The following is a 19,971-nucleotide window of genomic DNA, read 5'->3' on the forward strand; positions in this document are numbered from 1 at the left end:
CTGTACAAAAAATATTTTGTCAACATTTTGGAAATTGTTATATTGGATAAATTGTCATTGAGATAATGGATAAAATCTTTAAATGTTTTCAAGGGGGGGTGTACTCATATATGTTGAGCACTTACCCCATTATCAACACTTCGGCTTGGTCAATAATTTGTAAAAATAACACACACCAGTGTAGACTGACCAATAGTGTATATTTGTGAAAAAATATGAATATATCCACTAATATATCCTGGAGGCTGCTGAAAAGGCTTCACGGTGGCTCTGGCTAAGGAGGGGGGGACACGTGGCGTGGTGCGCTACCTGGACACGAGTTAGGGCCTCATCACCTGGGTCGCCCGGGTGAGGGTGTTTTATGTAAGACCCGAAACAAATTACATCCATACTGTGGAAGATTATTTTTACCTGCTTTGCTATGATCTGCTGTCACAGTGAACATGAAATCCCTGTCTGCTCAGCTCCTAATAGCAAAAACTAAGCCCCTGTGTTGGGGCTTACGACGCTTGATGGAGTCTTTAGAAACAACCCTGACAGACAGGGGAGGTCACAACTTTAGGCTACCTTGATCCTTGTTACCCGACTATTCAATATTGGTGAGAGATTTGAAGACAGGAATCCACTACATCCGCCTATTATATTTTACATTTCCCGCTTTGCCTCTCTCTGCCTACATATATAGCTATGATGTAATTTGAAATAAGCGGGGGGTGACTAACACGGGCGTCTGTAGAGAAGGTCAGGCACTGGCAGCAATTAAAGTCACTTGTCTGCCATATCAAGTGCTTGATGAGCTACAACGCAATAAAAAACACTTGTCCTGTGTGGCCCACTGCTAATTGTCTAGCACAGATATGTTGCAATGCTGAAGTGTTCTTCAGTCTTAGTAAATGGAAAAAAGGCATTGCTTATCTCTGTGAAAATTTGGTTGAACTATTGGCAGCACAGTGGAAGAGTGGTTTGTACTGCCCCATCGCACATAATGTTCTGGGTTCAACTGTGTTGGTTCAGGACTTTCCATGTGGAGCTCATATGTTCTCCTGGTTTGTATGGGTTATCTCAGGTTGAGGCTGCACGATTTTGGAAAAAAAACGAGTTGTGATTTTTCAGACCAATATTGCAATATATCAATCTATTAATATTCATTGTAATAATATTGCAATATTAATATTAAACACAATACATGAAAATGCCCCAACTGTGAGACAGTTTAGTTTCAGACAAGTAACTTTATCACTATTATAACAATGCAATTCTCTAATGTGACTACAGGCAGTCCTCGTATTACAATCTACGTGACCTACGACGTTTCGACTTTACGACGCCCGTGCCTCCTCCTCCAGGGCATGCATGCGGGCCCGGCAGCTGGGAGCCATACACGCGTTGAGCAAGCGAGCAGCGGAACTTTGTTCAAATAAATGACCTGTCGACTCAGTACAACTCTTTACAATAAAATGATATTATGCATGATAATCCGATTAAACACCTCCGGATGGAGGCTGGACAAGACTGGGAGAGTACGGCTTGGTGTGACAGGGGGAGCACGGTTTGACATGATTGAGACGAAACATAATTATACCAACAAGACTTCACACCCGCGAAGACACAGACAGACTAGGACAGCAAAGACACTGACAATGACCCGACAATGGCTGAACGAAAACTAGGAACTTAAACAGGCATACTCACGAAACGAGAAACGCCTGGACAAGACACACAAGTTAGGAGGTAGCTGATTGGCTAACACTAGGGAGTGGAAGGCACACAGGTGGACACAATAATCATGATGAGACAGACAGAAACACTGAGCAAAACGTGAAACTAAAGAAAACCAAAACAACAACAGACCAAACATGACAAGGTCTAGGCTGTTTTGAGATTACAATTTACAATAGTTACATGTTCAGAATAATAACACAGAAGGGACTATTTTTTCATTTTTTGGCAGCATCATGAAAGTCCAACGAGACAAAGTGAACCATAAATAACGGAATGTAAACAATCTCTTCAAGTATCAAGTGTAAACGGTTAAACAGGTAAAAATTTCACACTGTTATGCACTTATTTTAAGTAAACAAATCTTTAAAACTCATATAAGAATACTCATGACAAAACACTCTTCTCACTTGTATAAACAGTACAAAACTTATACTACTTTTTCTATGAATTATACTGCACGCATTTTTGTAAAGACAAGCTCGATTTACACACTAGATGAACTGGTATTTAGGGGAATCATATGCTTGACGATATAATGAGTTATAGCGCTCGTAATTTCTTTGTGCCTATGCGAACCTTTTTCATAAGGCGTGACTAACATGTCATCGCGAACAGCAGCAGTGTTAGCTGCTTAGCATGTGAATGGCCAATAGTAGTTTCCTCCCATTCTTCTGTCTTTTTCAAACCTGTTTGACAGGCTTCATACTGAAGTCGGTGGTGTTTTTATTAAGCGTTGATAGAAGTTGGTTCGGTTGCCTCTGGATCTGGCTACTGGCTGAGAGCAAATTTTGCATCTGGCACTTTTTATTTTGATCCGCATTTTTGTTGCATCTGAAGTACGTCCAAATAGTAGACGTACCGCCCTTCTTCGGCACAAGCTTCTCCCTTCTCCTCCTCTGTAGCGGCAGACGTTCTTTCTTCCATTACATCCACTTGGGTACACGGCAGTCACAGCAAAGCTCAACTGAATTGGTTGCCAGCCAATCGCAGGGCACACAGAGGCAAACATCCGCACTCACAATCACACCTAGGGGCAATTTTGAGAGTTCAATCAACTTACCATGCATGTTTTTGGAATGTGGGAGGAAACCGGAGTACCTGGAGAAAACCCACACAGGCACGGGGAGAACATGCAAACTCCACACAGGGAGGCCGGAGCCGGGATCGAACCCACGACCTCTGAACTGTGAGGCGGACGTGCTAACCAGTCGACCACCTCCAGCAAAGTCATACAAGTTCTAATTTATAAAATAATTTCTGGGGGAAAAAAAAATGCATCAAAGGCTAAATATCAACAAATATCATCTGAATGACTGACTGCTTTTTCTTTGGTTTGTAACAGGGTTCCCACACGTCCTGGAAAACGATTGATTAATTTTACAGTCATGGAAAACACATGAGAAAATGTAGGTGAATGCAAATGGGTTGAACAGCCTTCAATGGCCAACATTGAGCTTTTCTGTTTCACCTCTGCTTCGAGCCAGCACAGTGAACCCACACGACGCTACCAACCAATCAGTTTGCATATTTCCTTATTACAGTTCTTGCCCAATGTTTCCATATGAATTTATTCATACTAGATTTACCGACTTTTCAGACCCAAGTAAGGATTTTTTTTTTTTCCAAAGTTTTTCCAGTTCTACAGTTGTCCTGTAGTACTGTATATCAAATGTGAGGGTTTTCTCCCTTAGTCTGTCCCATCTGTTAAGTGACAGAGAGGTGTAATGGGCGTGCTGTCGCTTTTGGCTGTGCGCTCTGAGATGAAATACATCTCTGGTTTCAATAGAGCTGCAGCGACATGATGACGGCTTTGAGATAGCGACGGGTAACATGTAGTCTGACTACACTACTGACTGTAGTCTGGAAATGTACAAAATACAACTTATATTATTCTGTGGCAATTATACAATAATGGCCAGTAAGCATATGCAACTATGTAAACGGTAAGAGTAACTCATTCGAAGCACAGAGGGGGCGGAGCAACACTCATATATGATGTAAATTTATAACTAGGTAAGCCAGTGACAAATAGAGTCAACTCAAGTCCGTCTGTGATCTGGGCACTCACTCTTCCCTGTCTGGGTGAAATGGGAAGCTAGCGGTAGACTGGAGCGAGTGCTGCCAGGCCCTGAGCCAGCCAGACTCTGTCTCTCGTCACGCCCCAGGTTCTACAATAAGGTTGAAATGGCACAAATATAGTTATCTGTGGTCTGACAGGAGAGGACGTGGTTACGTTGCCGCTACTGCTGGGTTGAGCACTCCGGAGTGGATCAAAAGCGTGAGACTCATCAAGTTATCGCATGCTGTGTGTGCAAATGCTTTTGCATATTGGTAGTGTCTTCTCTTCGACAAAATAGTACTTTGCATAATACAAGTATCGCAAGTTGCCCTGTTACCCTTTCTTGTAAAATGTAAACAAACCTTTGAGCGAGCATTTGACGCCATGCTTCTTGCTAGCCACGTTAGTAAATAACGTGTCGTGTTGATGTTGGAAGCAACTATGTAAATGGCAATAAAAAATTACATAAGGCAAGCCAAAATGTCGAAAAGACAAGCCAAGCTTACCGGCACGCCACCACATGGGGCAACTTCAAAATTAAAGCCTAATAAGGCTATTGCAGCCTTTGCATTGGTGGTATGTTACATATAGAGTATGTTTGCAGCATGTCTAAATGATGGTGCACACCTCAAATAAAGTGTTACCTGACGCAGAAAAATATCCTCTATAGAATTTTTTTATTTGAGGTACCCGAAATATTGAAGGAGACGTATGAGTATCACAAAGTGCAAGAGAGAAATAGAACAAGCGAGGGCTCATGTGAAGTCCCGGTGGGCCCCTAAAAAGTCTCAGTGTCCTGAAATTCCTTTCTACCCGTCGAGACGTCCAACCAATAAAACCGAGTGAGGTGAACTAGGGTTAGGGTTAGGCTGTCAAACCAGCCTGCGGTAGGAAGTTTCGTACAGGTAGGACATTTTGGCAGAACACCAGTATGCTAGGCTAAAATTGGGAAGTGCTGGTACTCTGTACCGCTGCGTACCGGCCCACTTACAGCACATGCAACAACAACTTGAAAGTAAGCATGGCAAACGATTGTCTACACTTTAGTCAGAGCTATGTGTTTAAATGCAATCTTGATGGCTGTAGTCTATTTTGGGGGATGGACTGCGCTGGTTGGATGTTTGTGAGGATGTTCATTCGTCTGTGTTACCCCTGAACAGGGCTGAGAATATTTATTTATTATATTTATTTATATTGTCATAAGTGATCATCATATTGGCCAATTTAATTCAGTACTTTATAATCAACCAAGGGGTAGAAAAAAACGAATTTAAGTACATTATATCATCAAGCTAATTAGCTAAAGTCGATTAAGCTACAAAATAATGTCAGTCTTTGGGGGGTGGAATTATTGTCTTTTATGGGAGCCACGGTAGCTCTGTGTATAAGCTGTTAAATTGTGGCCCACACATCAGCGCAATTAAACCCATCAGAGGAATAGAGGCTTTCTGGTTGAATTCACAATGTTAATTAGCCGGCTGGGCTTTTTTTGAAATAAGTTATTGCAATGCTTTATCTTACGCTCTGGCTGAGTGATTGTCGTAAAGACTGTAGCCTCGCTCTCTCTGCCTTCCTATCATAGTCCACGTGTGGCTTTAACTAGCAAAAATAATTGCAAGAAAGTGTGTAACTAATGATTTCCACAAAGCCGCCACCGCATATTATGTGTGGCTGTTTTAAAATGCAAATATCAGCTTGTTTATTCAAGAGGCATAAATTCCAACTTGCAAAGCTTGTATCATTTTGAACCTACAGAGTTTAGTTTCTCCCTTGTGGACAATTTTATTGATGACATCCACATGCCCTAAATAGTAGTGCTCATATGTTTGTCTAGGTTTTAATTTTTTTTTTTTGTGTAGTAAGAGTAACTCATTCGAAGCAATATGTCAGCACATCTGCCAACTGCATGTGGCTTTTGTATTAGACATAAAAATCGGTAAATAAATAATATTTGCAAAATTGAGTTAGAATGACATAATGCAATCAAAAGCAATAATCTGGTGTTAATCCAGTGAGTTCTTGCTTGATGATACATCTCCAAGGAGCAAGTGAATGAAGGTTCTTCACAATTTGCTTCACTTTTCCACATTTAGCTGCGGCGTTGATGTACTCAAAAAGACATATTTGTATTTGTAATGTAAAAGTTGTCTCTGATAATGCTGTTGTGCAAAGGGTGCCATTCAAGATGGGAGCGGCAGTGCTACGTGAATATATGGAGCAAAGTAAGTGCTGCCTGTAGTCCCACCTCCCATGCATTTCATGTGCCCCCTTAAGGCTGTGGTCTGGTGACGGGTCCGGGCTGCCATTAACGCTTAATTAGCCCTGCTATTTTTCTACATATGACATCATTACTCTGCCCTGCATGTGCCCAGAGCTCCGTTTGAGCCATGTGCTTTCTATTCTAGAATGAATTCCTTACCCACAAGAAGTACGTATGCAAGCGCAGGTCTTGGGATGGCCTCGGACTAGAATGAACCCTGCTGGTCACAGCAACCTACATGTTGCATATTCATCTTATTAAATGTACTCAACTTAATAAAGCGACAAGTTACAACCTACACGTTGCGTAGCGCACACATTCATTTTCTTTCCTTTTCTACGGGATATTGCAGTGATAACACATCTTTGTATTACGCCACTATGCCAGGGAAATACAATGAAGAGAAAGACAGCAGATAGGGTTTGTTTTTCGTCGTGGTAGCAATAAGAAGCCAGCTGAGATGCAGGAGACTGACAGACGGAGAAACGTAGTTTGACAGTTTCTCTCATACCTGAGAGAGTGGAACGCTTCCTCACCCTAGTTCAAGTGGACATCCAGGTAACTCTGTCCCACTCGTGTTGTTTATCATCTTCCGGTTGATATGAAAATTATAATGTAGACGTTATATCGTAATGGATATATACAGTATATTGTTGTAGAGGATGACATATTTAGCAAGACTGACATACTGTATAGTATGCTAACGCTGGTTGAAGGTGCAAATTGACTTTGTGGATCAGTGAAAACATATGTTATCACTCCAATGTATGTTGTGACTGAGTAAGATATGACTTAAATCATGAGCACAGAGGGGGCGGAGCATTCTCGATGGGACCTTATGAAAGTGACTTTACCACGGTACCGGGCTGCGGCAAACGCCCCCCAGTGACGGTGAAGGCAATTCTCCGTCGCGTAACGCAAATACAGAATTAAATGCCCTGTAATATTATTGGCTTTATTTTTTCCGAGTAGTCACTGAAGTGCACACGAATGTGATTGGCTCATATTACGGGTGAGTGATATGTTCTGTTGTTTTATGTGAGATGCAGTAGTTGATATAGAGAAGTTTAATAAAGCAGTACAGTTAGCAGCACGTCGCGTGTTAGATTGTCTGACTTTATTAACATAAAACAAGACATGCACAAGCTAGCATCTCCGTCACGTAACGCTAATTAATCGCTAGCAAATGAGTAAAACATACAGACGTATTGGGCACCACTCGCACCCACGAAATGAAATTAACTTTTTTTTTATTTTGGCAAATGGCTGCAATGACACAGAAGTGAAATTTTTAAAGGGGTCTGAATACTTTCCGTACCCACTGTATGTAAAAATATAAGTGAGGCTACCATCATTGAAAAAAAAAAAAAAAAAAGGAATGACATAGCACTATATGTCTGAATGGATGTTGGTGGATGGAGATCAGTTTCAATGCAGTCAACACATAGACAACCGCAGCCAGTATAATGTCAGCCTGGGATCCACAGCATCTTAGCAAAAGCACACCACTGACAGCTGCAAAAACACCATGCTGTGCCAGGAATACAAGGAAAATCCCATTGAGTGTTTGTTTATCCCTCATCAATGCCTTCCAATATTTTCTGTGGAAGCAAAATCTCAGAGCTTTAATTGTTCTTGGCATGTCATGATTGCTGTTGACATGAAACCAGCTTTATAAAATCCCTGGTAAAGGTATTTATCTTTCATGGTTGACGCTTGAAACCGGTTCTTACCTGTTAGTTGGCCACAGTGTCACTTAAGATCGGTAAGTGTGATTCCTGTAATTATTTCACTTATTTTTTAATCTGGTAAAACAGAGTTGGGGGGGAAGGTGTGATTTGGAGCATCAGAGTCCTTCATTCATTCATTATCCATACCGCTTATCCTCACAAGGGTCGCGGGCGTGTTGGAGCCTATCCCAGCTGTCTTCGGGCAGTAGGCGGGGGACACCCTGAATTGGTTGCCAGCCAATCGCAGGACACAGAGACAAACATCCGCACTCACAATCACACCTAGGGGCAATTTAGAGTGTCCAATCAACTTACCATGCATGTTTTTGGTATGTGGGAGGAAACCGGAGTACCCGGAGGAAACCCAAGCAGGCACGGGGAGAACATGCAAACTCCACACAGGGAGGCCGGAGCCAGGATTGAACCCATGACCTCTGAACTCTGAGGCGGACGTGCTAACCAGTCGACCACCGTGCCGCTTAGCATCAGTGTCATTAAAACAAAATAATAAGATGGCAATTTAGGGCTTGGAACAAACAACGGCAAATTAGCATAATTCATTTTGTCATATTGTAAATACATAGATCTGCTTTTTGCGTGAATGAGGGGTTTGTCCCGTTGTAATCTACAAGTATTTATAATACTGCATTTGTTTGTTAGTGGTGCTCTTCGGTAGATGGTGCCTGCCTACTTGGTTGAAAGAATTCCTTTATTTCTTTATTCTACATTTAAATTCATGTACTACAAACTGATACGTTGATGAGTTCAGTGCCTCTCGGTGTCTAAAGACAAAACTACAAGGGATTTTATTCTGGCTTTCCTGTTAAAATCGCCGATGGGGAAAGGTACATGAATAAATCCGAAACGTGTGTGGTGGGTGCCTATATTGCAGGTAGCACATTTAACATGCACGGCATCATCTGACTGTGAATGTTTTTTAGACAAGGAAGCAAGCAGTCTTTTTAGCCTAAAATGTCAAACCTAAACCTAAATAGCGAGATTTGTCATATTGTAGCGTCTTCCAGTTTCCTGAGTTTAATTATCACGTTTTTATTAATGCAAGTACACCTGCTCTTCTTCGTTATCCGCTGCTCCTCTCACTTGCCGTACGATGCATTCATGAACCTCGGGAACATCACAACTCGGCAACGCACAAATCCGACCTCAACACAGATAATTCGTTACATATGCTGTTGAACATTCAAAGATTTCAATGCCTAAAACGTGTATACAATTTCATAAAGACTTTTTTAAGTTACTGTATTTTTGTCATTGTTTCTACAGTTTTAATATAGTCAGCAATAACTGTAACTGTTATGTATTTTTTTCACCATAAAAAGTGTATACATGTACTGTAATGACAACTTGTCTTTAACTTGAATACTTAGATGTGTCATAGACTGTTGCTGCTGAGTGTTTAGTGATTTCAGTGTCTTGATAATTTACAAAACTAAGAGATCTTTATTGTTGGTGTATTCTTTATTCTAGTGTAATTTCTTAGAATATCAGCCGATTGGTTCACTTTTATTTTTTTTTTCAAAAGAAATGTTCCGTTTACTTGTCCTCTTTTCAAAATAAACATATTTTTAAAAAATCCAATCAGGTTTTTGAAATTTCTGGGGATGTGGCTAAAACCAAGCCCTGGCTACAGACAAAAAAAAAACAAACTCTTTGTGTTACGGTAGTGACATGAAAAATTGGGACAGGTTTTTTTACATAAAACCTTCTAATTCGAAAAAAATCGACAAACTCAATGTAAATCTTTCACCATACATTTAAAAGTGACCAAAATGCTCTATTAAAATAAAATATTTTTAAAACTGGCAAAATCATCTACATTTCATTTTCATAAATTGAAATTTAGGAGTTAGAGATTGGGGCAGCCACCTCCCAATAGGAAGTGACATATAAAAGATGACTTTTTATATCTTCAGTTTGATAGTATATCAATGAAGGCCTTGTGATAAAATAGATCATGACAATATATTACTAAATATCCCAGGTCTGAACACATTGTTTTGTATATATTTGTATATATATATATATATATATATATATACAAATGATCTGGCGGGTTTGTAAAAAAATTACATATTTTTTTATTTAATCATTTAAAAATATGGTATTGCCTCAATTAAAATCATGCTTCACCTAGTGCATTTGTACAGTTTGCTTCTCTTCAGGCTACCAGCTTAATTAACAGGCTAATTAGATGGTTTGCTTACAGCTTGTGTGTGTTCCAGTGGTCTGAGCTTTTCTCTTTTTTTTTGTTCAAATTGTTTTTGTGTTTGTGTGTTTCTGTTCGCTCTACTAATGTGTGCCTAATGGGTGCCTGTGTGGTATGCTGTCAAATAATCCTACTCACGAAAATGTTTCACAAGTAGGCTACAGGGTTTGCCACGGTCACTTTTTTTTATTTTGAACCTGCATGAATCTTTGTTTCTCTTCTTTCTCGTCTCTAGTACTGAATCTGTAATGTAGTATCTACAATGACTTTCATATGACAGCCTGCCAAAGTGTTTTGTTAAAGTATTCTACAGACAGTGCTGTGTAATAAAACACAGCTGTGTTGTGCTGTGTGTCTAAACAATGCCTCGGATAAAAATGTGGTTTTGATTTTGACTAGTGACATTACTGAACAGGTTTTGGTGACATTCATAAAGACATCCGTCAGTCGGTAAAAAGTAAGTGAGTGTGTATAGTTCGATATTTATCAGAATGCCTTGTTTTAACTATCCATCCATCCATCCATTATCTGATCCGCTTTTCCTCACAAGGGTCGAGGGCGTGCTGGAGCCTATCCCAGCTGTCATCGGACAGTAGGAGGCGCACACCCTGAACTGGTTGCCAGCCAATCGCAGGGCACACAGAGACAAACAAACAACCGCACTCACAATCTCACCTAGGGGAAGTTTAGAGTGATCAATCAACCTACCATGCATGTTTTTGGAATGTCGGAGGAAACTGGAGTACCCGGAGAAAACCCATGCAGGCACGGGGAGAACATGCAAATTCCACACAGGAAGGCCTGGGCCGGAATCGAACCCACGACCTCTGAACTGAGGCGGACATGCTAACCACTCGACCACTGTGCCGCTCAAGAGAACATATACTTGAAACAAATATGCTTGGGTTGACTTCCCCTTCAAAGCAAATGAGATGAGCCCCTTTGACGCCCACAACGGTTCAAACCGACCTTTTTAAAATGTGCCTGTTTGCTCATGCAAAATTACCAACTCCAAAATTACCAACCGTTCTAACACGCCTCTGCCCAGTTTTACCTAGGATGCTGTGCCAGATTTGAGCCCGTCACGAAAACAGAGCCCCCTAATTTATCCATGGGTGTGAATGTCAATTATTGTTTGTCTATATCACAGATGTCAATTTCAAGGCCTGGGGGCCAAATCTGGGCCACCACATCATTTTTTGTGGCCTGCAAAAGCAAAAAAAGCATGTCAACTTCCATGAGGCTTGATTAAATCTGTACCAAAATTTTAAATAGTCTTATGCAATCAATAATAATGTAGAGATATTGCAAGCTTTTTCTTCTTGCATTATCACAGTAACTTGGACAATAGTTGAAGAAACTATTTTTCTTCACTTCTGATTTCAAAACTAGTTATCCATCAATTCATTGTGTACTGTATATGTATTAATATGAGGCGGTGATTAAACAATATGGTTTTACAGTCATAACGCCCCTCCGAGGGAAACTTTAACTACAATGTGGCCCATGACATTAATGGGTTTGAGTCCCTGGTCTATATATTCCCTGTCATTAAGTGATCACCAGTCCTGATTGTACCCTACCCCCGAGGACAAGCACTACAGAAAATGGTCAAAGAAATGGAAAAGGGACAGTTGCTGCTTAAGTTCCCTTGAGCAAAGGACCTAAATGCCTGATGTGCTCCAGTCGCTAATTGTGTGGCACGACATCTAAGCATGGACAGGGGATCCTAGGTTTATCACAAACTTAGTGAGTAACTGTATAGGATAAAAACACTTCCAGACTAAACATATAAAGCAATCAACTCAAAATAAGTAAGGCAGTAACTAAGTTTGTGTTGCCACGCATTGTTTGCTTTTTCAAAATCTCATGCCATAAATATACCACACATAAAATGTAAATTCATGACAGTTGTGTCATTAAGTTGGGCTGAACGTTTAATTGAATTTGTAATATAATCCCGATTTGAGAAAGCACAATTTTGTAATTGCGAAGGCTGTAGTTAAATGGTTGTTGGAATGTTTTGTAGGTCTGGAGTCCATAAGCCCAATTAGCAATTTACAAAACAACTACTTACTCAACGCGTGTTCGTTTTATCTTTCAAGAAGGTATCCAATATAAATAAATTCTCACACAAATCGATTGAATTTTCTCGTCAGTTTTTCTTTACCAATTCTGAAGTTCAGGAATCATACAATAAGCAGATCTGGGCAGCTTTTCCATCCTCGCGAATTCTCTCACCCGAAACGGGCGAGGGCAGAAAAGGGGCGCGGTCTAACATGCAGCCCTCACATTTATGCTGTCTTCAAAATCTAAACATAATGTGGGTTGGTCTCCTCCCTGGCTGGCCCTGCCTATGGGGCAGACAATTCACGGACAATTATGCTGGTCCCGGACTCAGATCAGGCACGCTGACTCTGAGACTTTGAACTGATTATCCCAATTTGGTTTTTGGTTAACCTGTTGGCTAATATAAAGCCATTCATATAGATTCAGATCCTTCATGGTCATTACTTTATTTACAGCGGAGGCGAGAGGAGGATTCACCACACGCTAAGCTAATGCTGCCGCAGCTACGGCATATGCTTGATACTTTTCAACTCGCATGGTCAAAACTTCCCGCGTGGGAAAAAATACCCTCAACATGTACGTGTGTTGTCTAATTTGTGATGTTTTAGCTGCCGTCGTATGCTGGAGCTCGTGTGTGAGAAAGTGTCTGTATCCTTATGTTTACACCACAACTGTGTGGGTGAATTATGTTGTCGTGGTGAACGCTTACCAAATTCTACATCAAATATTTAGTAAGTTTATACCTCTAATTGTAATAGTCTTACATGTGAATTAATGCTTCATTTGCCTTTACCTCAGTATCATATATAAACATGAATGATGATATTGTTTCTTACATGCCTTCACGATTCTTAATACTAAAAAGAGGTCAAAATAAATAATTGGTAAAGTATTAATGATTACATTTCTTCAGTTACTTGAAACAAAAACAGATAACTGAAGTCAATGTAAAACAATGTCAGGATGTAAGATGTTATTACCAACGTTAGTGAATTTTGCCCCCACCAGATGGCAGTACTAACAACAAATACTGCTCACTTCACCATCACCTGTAATAGTGAAATTGATTTTGCCTGTAGTTTGGGGATCTTTTTGATTAAAAAAAAAAAAATCATCATTTTGATTTCTGTAGCTCTATGTCCAAATGGATTGACTGGGGGAAAAAAATCTTCTCAGTGCTGACTCCATCCATGAAAACAAGAAAAATGAGCTGGTTGTTTTAGCCCAGAGCAACTACATGGACACAGTCTGTCGGTTTTACACTTGAATGCTAGACACTGATTAACCCGTTTGCAAGCATTTACGACCTGCTCCAGATGATGATAATGGCAGACCTATGGACAGTGAACTCAAAGACTGTAAACACTTAACCTGAGCTCAAACAAACACGGGCTAATGTTTCACACAGTTGAAAACAATTCCTCTTAATCCAGTCCTTCCACAAAATTTCCGGTTCCAGTCAGGTGAAGACTCAAATCAGAGAATTTCCTTTCTTTGAACTGTTTTCTTGTCAAACAAAGGAGTTTACAGATGCCTTTACATTGCACATTTGCTCCTCCAAAAAGCTTCCAATGGAAAAGCCATCCAAGCATTTTTAATTACTGACTCACAAAACGTGCGCACACCTCCACATGTGCAATCCCTCCAAAGACAAACAAAGAGCACAAAAACATTGACTCAGTGACTAAATGTTTAACTTGTGCGAAAAGATGCCATCAGCCAACAACCCTCCGTCTTCCCCTTTTTATCTGGGCCACAACCTGAGGGCTTCTGGCCTTATTGCCCAGACACTGTTCCCCTACTGTTGTCCTAATACTAGTCAAACATTATTTTGAATGGCCAAACTCAATAGTGTTCAGCCCAGCAGTGTAAATATTAGCCGAGCACACAGAGAGGCTGGAGTTGCTATGCGTGTATCTGTATACCAAGTGGCGTTTCTCTGTCAGCACAGTACACAGCGGCAACAAAGCTGGTGGAGGCACAAAGAAAAGGGTGCAAGAAACAAAGAAAAGGGAATTCAGGCTCTTTCTGGCCGGTGGTGCTTCCTTGTTTGACAAAGATTGACATACCATCTGTTGTTAGTGGGGGTGCAGGTGGTGGGGGAGGGGGTTTTGCCATGGCATTTTGTATCTTACATCCCTCATTGCGACAAATCAGTGCAACTGCTTTATATGGTCATCTCCCCAATATGCTCATAAACAGAGCTGGGCATTTCAGCAAAATTTCCCGGTGCGCCTGCAGCCGGGGTACCCTTCCGCCATCCGTCTATCCGACTTTTTGTTCGGCCGGAACAAATAGTAATCGCCTATAGGCTGGTCATTTTAAAGGGGCTTCCATTTGCATTTCTGTCTACAAACTTTGACCAAGTACCAGACGCGATCGGGCTACCTCTTGTCGGACGGTTGTGTTTCACGAATTGCTCTTACTCTTTTTGCAAGAAATCTTGCTCTTTGTAGTACTCGAAGTACTTGTAGGCACGGCACCTTTGCCATAGCGAGCCTAACTTGAATACATTGATTTCTCTGCGCCATTTTCGCCCTTTTTCTGTCTCTACGGTGGAAATGACACAGTGTGTATATAGACACACAAATCGGAAATACACTATATACAAGCTAAACTCAGAGAAGCAGCACTGTGGCACACATTTGGAGTGTGGAGTAAACCGGCTGCTTTATTCCTGTGGTGAGTGACATGAGTACAATGTGTTTTATTGACGGTAGAAAGTAACGAGCGGAAATGACGTCTATTTTCATCACGGTGTTGTTTAAATCGGGTTATTGAAATGCGGGAGGAACGCTGTCCGCTCGCGCAGATTATTCCGAACGTTTCAGAAACCGGAATTTTGATCTGAACCCGAATATTGACCGCATGTAAACGTAGTCTCTACTGTCAATGTCTAACGTTTTCTGTAGCACAAATCTTTGCACTCTTTACTAAAACACTGCCTTTCGACTGTTGTTCTATTCCAACCTATCAGGTCCATGATGCTAAAAACAAAATTGGTGACAGAATTACAATTCTTTGTTCCCTCTGTCTCCCACCTTTGTGCAAAATGTGTGAAGAGGGGTGGCAGGCGTCATTCTGTGCGGACCACATTTCCAAAGAGAATACCAGATGCCAGTGGGATCATTGTAATCCTGCGTAGGCCTGTGATCTGGAACTGACGCTGAGAGATAATTGCCGCTCAAAGGGACGGCTCTGGAAATGTCTTCATCACCGGTGCCAGCCACCTTGCTGTCCATCATTGATTGTATGTACTTCTGACTGACATTCACTGAGGACAACCAAAAGCTATTCGAGAGTTGATCCGCTAACACAGAATTTCACACGGCGTGTGATACACTGTCAAAATAACACTTGTTTTTCTTCCCTTTCCTGCCCATTATCATCCTTCATCCCCTCCTCTTCCTCCTGTGTGTTCTAATCTCACTTCACACTTGCTGGCTCTGACATATGAGCGTGTTTCCCCTGAGAGAACAGAGTGAAGCTTGAGTGGCGGGCGGAAGCTTACGGTGTAGGAGACGGACTGAGTCTATTTTATAGCACACACCTCTCCTATTTGAGGCTTGGGAAAGGCAGCATATCCACCCAGCAGTGTAGAATCAACTGCCGGCGCCCAGTGCGACTCAAGGGTCCTCCAAACCTCGAATGTTGCGTTATTATGACCACTTAAGGCCATTTTGATTCTTGCTTCTGTATGAGAAAACTTAATTTAAATACGTATTTATTAGTGCTGTCAAGTGATTAATTTTGTTTAATTACAATTACAAGTTTCCATAATTGATCGCGATTAATCGTATTTTTCAACTACAATTTTTTTATGAAGCTTGGAACCGATATTTACTCGTAAAATCTTGGAATTAATTGGGGGAAAAAAGTATATTTCGATACAAAGACTGTTCTAATAGCTTTCTTTGGTCCTTGGATACGATTCTTTTCCTGTAAAATACAACAATTGAACGATACACCAAAGATGCACAACTAATATGGTATTTGAATTTGCCTGTGAAAAGTGTGTAAATTATTTTGGATTTCTCCAATGAGCCATCAAGCAACTTTTTAAAGTATATCTATGTAAAGGTCCGTCTTTGCGATAGTGACTCTTCTCTATGACTAGGTTCGCACCGCAGGTCTTAATGCTCAATTCGCATTTTTTTTCAAAAATTGTTTTTGTGTAAGCGTTCATATTACATTAAGAATGCGACCTCGGTCTTGTCTGCTGTATGAACACATGCGTCACGAAAGTGGCCCGCATGCACAGAAGAAGAGAACATGTCACTCCCAACGTTGTGTTTGTGGAAGTAAACGTGTTCCAGCGTGTCGGGGCATTTATATAGTGAAGCGATTAGGTAGAAGGTAGAAATAAATACAGTATTTGGGGAAAATCACGGGGCGTCGCTTTAATATATCATTTAATGGAGACATAACTAACGATGACGTCACGCCGATCTAGGACCACATATGAAAGCGACCCAGGTCATATTTGAAAAAAAATCGGAATTGAGCCGTTCAGACTATCATAAAAAAATCTGATACAGGTCGCATATGGGCAAAAAAATCCGATCTGGTTCGCATTTGCCTGCGGTGTGAACCTAGCCTAAGTTTGGCAGTTTGGCTGCACAGTGAGCAGAGGTCAGCTGCTACAGGAAGTAAATAAAATGGAGTTAACTCAGTTAATTTTTTAGTGCGTTATGAAATTCAAATTAATCTCCATAGTTAATGCTTTAATTTTGACAGCCCTAATATTTATATACATCTTATACACATATTGCAAATGTCATTCCGAAAAGAAAAAAATACAGTCCCCCCCCCCCCCCCCCACTCCGAAGCTTAGTTGTTGTTTTTTTTCCATACTCACAAATCTTACGGGAGGCATCTCTCTGCCAAGTGTGAAACCAGGACACATTGTTGTCATGTTAGCTGGTTAGTTAGTTAGTTTCAATTGTTCTGAATTAATTTGCTCCCCTTGTCATTTGCTCTTAATGGAACTGCAATTACGTACGTTCACAGCACAAAGGACCTTGACCAGTCTATTCGGTATGGGGATTAAGTAGCTTTGAGTGTGTTTGTTTGAGCTGCACTCTTTCACCTGTCCAAACATGGCAACGTGCAATAGAAGAACCAAAGTCAACTGAAACAAACAAAGTAGGTCAAGTGTGAAACAAAACAGTACATCCTTTTGTGGTTTTCAGGTAAAATGGATGATATTTTTCTCCTGTTCCCATGTGCTGGATTCAGTGAATTACTCCTTACTGGAAAGGTGTGTTTCATTTACTGAGTCATTCTCCCTGGGAGTCTACTCTTATGATTTTGTTTTCATTGCATGGTGAGTCTGAAATTGAATTTTAGGCCCTTATTTCCTTTGCAAATTAAGGCAAGTCATGAAAATGTCAGTATGTGCATATCATATGGTTTCAATTACTCCGTGATTAGCCCATTGTTTGGATAGATTTTAACAGCCATTGTAAAAATAACCAGTTAGTCTGTTCTGAAGGCTTTGTCTAGATTTACTGCAAAAGTGACCTATTCCCGACCACATACTTTCTATTTAATAGTTGACTCCCAATCAAATCTTGTGGGTTATAAACATAAAGTTATCGGGTGGCTTTTATGTGATACTGAAGGATTATGTAGCTTGTTGCTCACAGAATTAGAACATATGAGTAGGAAACGGCAGTGGGGCCATCATGCGAGCAAAACTATTCGTATGTGCAGCAGTGTTCTATGAGTCATAATTGTTCGTGAATATACAGAATTGTAAAAATACTTGCATTGAAATGAATTTGTGTTTTATGACAATGCTGTTATGTGTTGCGCTTTTAGATGGACTAACTGACTGTTTTAAATCACACGACCGCCAATATACACACAACATTTGAGTACGTACGTCTCTGAAAAATCGAAGTACCAGGTTCTACATGTTTTTCTTTTCCTCAGTTACTTCGGGCCAAATTCGAAATGGCTAAGTTTAATGGGACGTACATTTATTCACATGTTGCGTAATTAAGGTTATGGTGGTCATTTCATTCTTAAAAAATGTTTTGGGGCAACACAGTGTTCCAGTAAGTAGCAGAACTGTCTCACAGGTTTGTAGCGCAAATCTCTGCTCAGGCCTGTCGTGCAAAGTTTGTAATTTATTTTTCTTGTTTGGATGAGTCATCTCCGGGTACCTTACTTACTTCCACATTTCAAAATGATATAAGGAAGGTTAATCGGAAGACCTCAATTGTCAGTAGTTGTGAATGGCTGTTTGTTTATATGTGTTCTCCGATTGGCTGGCGACCAGTCCAGGGTGTATCTCTAGTGTTGAAGCTGGAAAAATAGAGACGCAATTTTCTTGCATTCTGTATGCTGTAAATAAAAACTTGAAATGTTCAACTCAAGGAACATTTAACAGGAGACAATATGTATGTTTAAGTCTCAGTTCTATTAGCCTCCAGATAACACCTTCTTAACAGAGTTGTTCATTTAACCGATTTATTTAAAAAGAGCTGGAACATTTGAATTAAACATCCTTCAGAATCTTTTTAGCTTTTATACTGACAAACGCTTGAAGGTGGAGTGCTGACAAGGCCCTTTGTTGCTTTTCAATAGTGAACTGTTCTCACCATATAAAGTATATCCATTCATTTGCTGCTTATGCTTATCATTTTTCAAGGGTCTGAGGAGCTGCAGCCTAACCCACCTTGGGGGAAAGGCAAACTACACTCTGAATTGTCAATGGCAGGGAATATGAAGAGAAGTACAACACTCACATTCATAGTGAGTAGGAAATGAACCCATGCTGTCTGACCACTACACTATCCGTGACTAATATGAAGCCCATTTGTGTGGCATTAAAAAAAAAAAAAAAATCACATTTTACTGCAAATCCATCTCGCATATAAAATGACATCATTTTACCATTTTGAGTATCAATAGTTTTCATCCGTATTATTTGGAGAATTTGAAAAATGGAAACAATCACATTATAAATAATAATCCAAGCAATGGAAAAAGAAGACACTAAAAAAATACCAAATTGCCCCTTTCCAGCTTGGATTTTCTCCAATCTGCACAACCCAATGAATAAGTGGTTCAAGAAAATGGTTGGATTTTATTTTTTTGGGTGTGAATGTGAGTGTGAATTATTGTTTGTATGCATGTACCCTGAGATTGGCTGGAGACCAGTCCTCTGCCTTTCGCTCATAGTCATCTGGGATAAGCTCCAGCGCATCTGCGACTGTAGTGAGGATAAGCAGTGCAGAAAAAGGATGGAAGGATGGATGTTTTAAACATATTGAATTTTAACAGGTAGGATAAAACAAGTTTATCACCCTTCATGCCCTTTGGACCTCATCACTAAATTTGCCCCAACACGTATACCCCCACAAACATGATGAACTGTGTAAAATGAAAGCCACCATTTTCAAGGCAAAAAATAAACTCCGGCATCACCTTTAAGTATAATGAAAACTTGAAAGATTGAATGGAATATAGAAAGATAGCCGGCGTCCAGATCCTAGTGGATTAATGATAATCCCTCCTCTAAAACCTAAGCTTGTTATGGAAGAGAAAACTAACAGGGTGAGTAAGAAATTGATTTGTCAATGTAAAATGATCTCTTGCCAAAGTGAGACACAAATTCTGCCTGTTGGTGGGCTTGGTGAAGCGAGACCAATGTTCAGCCAAGGATTAATTTGACGGTGTACAACAGTAATAGTGACAAAATGAAGGGAGGGTGACAGGCTCACTACTTGAAACACGGCATTCTGATTAATTTTGCATTTGTGGAATATAAGTTAAGCAGCAAAATGCTCTCGTTTTAAGCCATCTCTGAGGGCGGCAATTTTGTCTTCTGTTGACTGAAAATGACATCACAACTGCTCACAACGATCAATCACGACTGACCTGTTTTCTGAAT

Source organism: Filicampus tigris, chromosome 3 (assembly GCF_054856515.1).
Source record: "Filicampus tigris isolate MCC_2025a chromosome 3, RoL_Ftig_1.0, whole genome shotgun sequence".
Taxonomy (NCBI): domain Eukaryota; kingdom Metazoa; phylum Chordata; class Actinopteri; order Syngnathiformes; family Syngnathidae; genus Filicampus; species Filicampus tigris.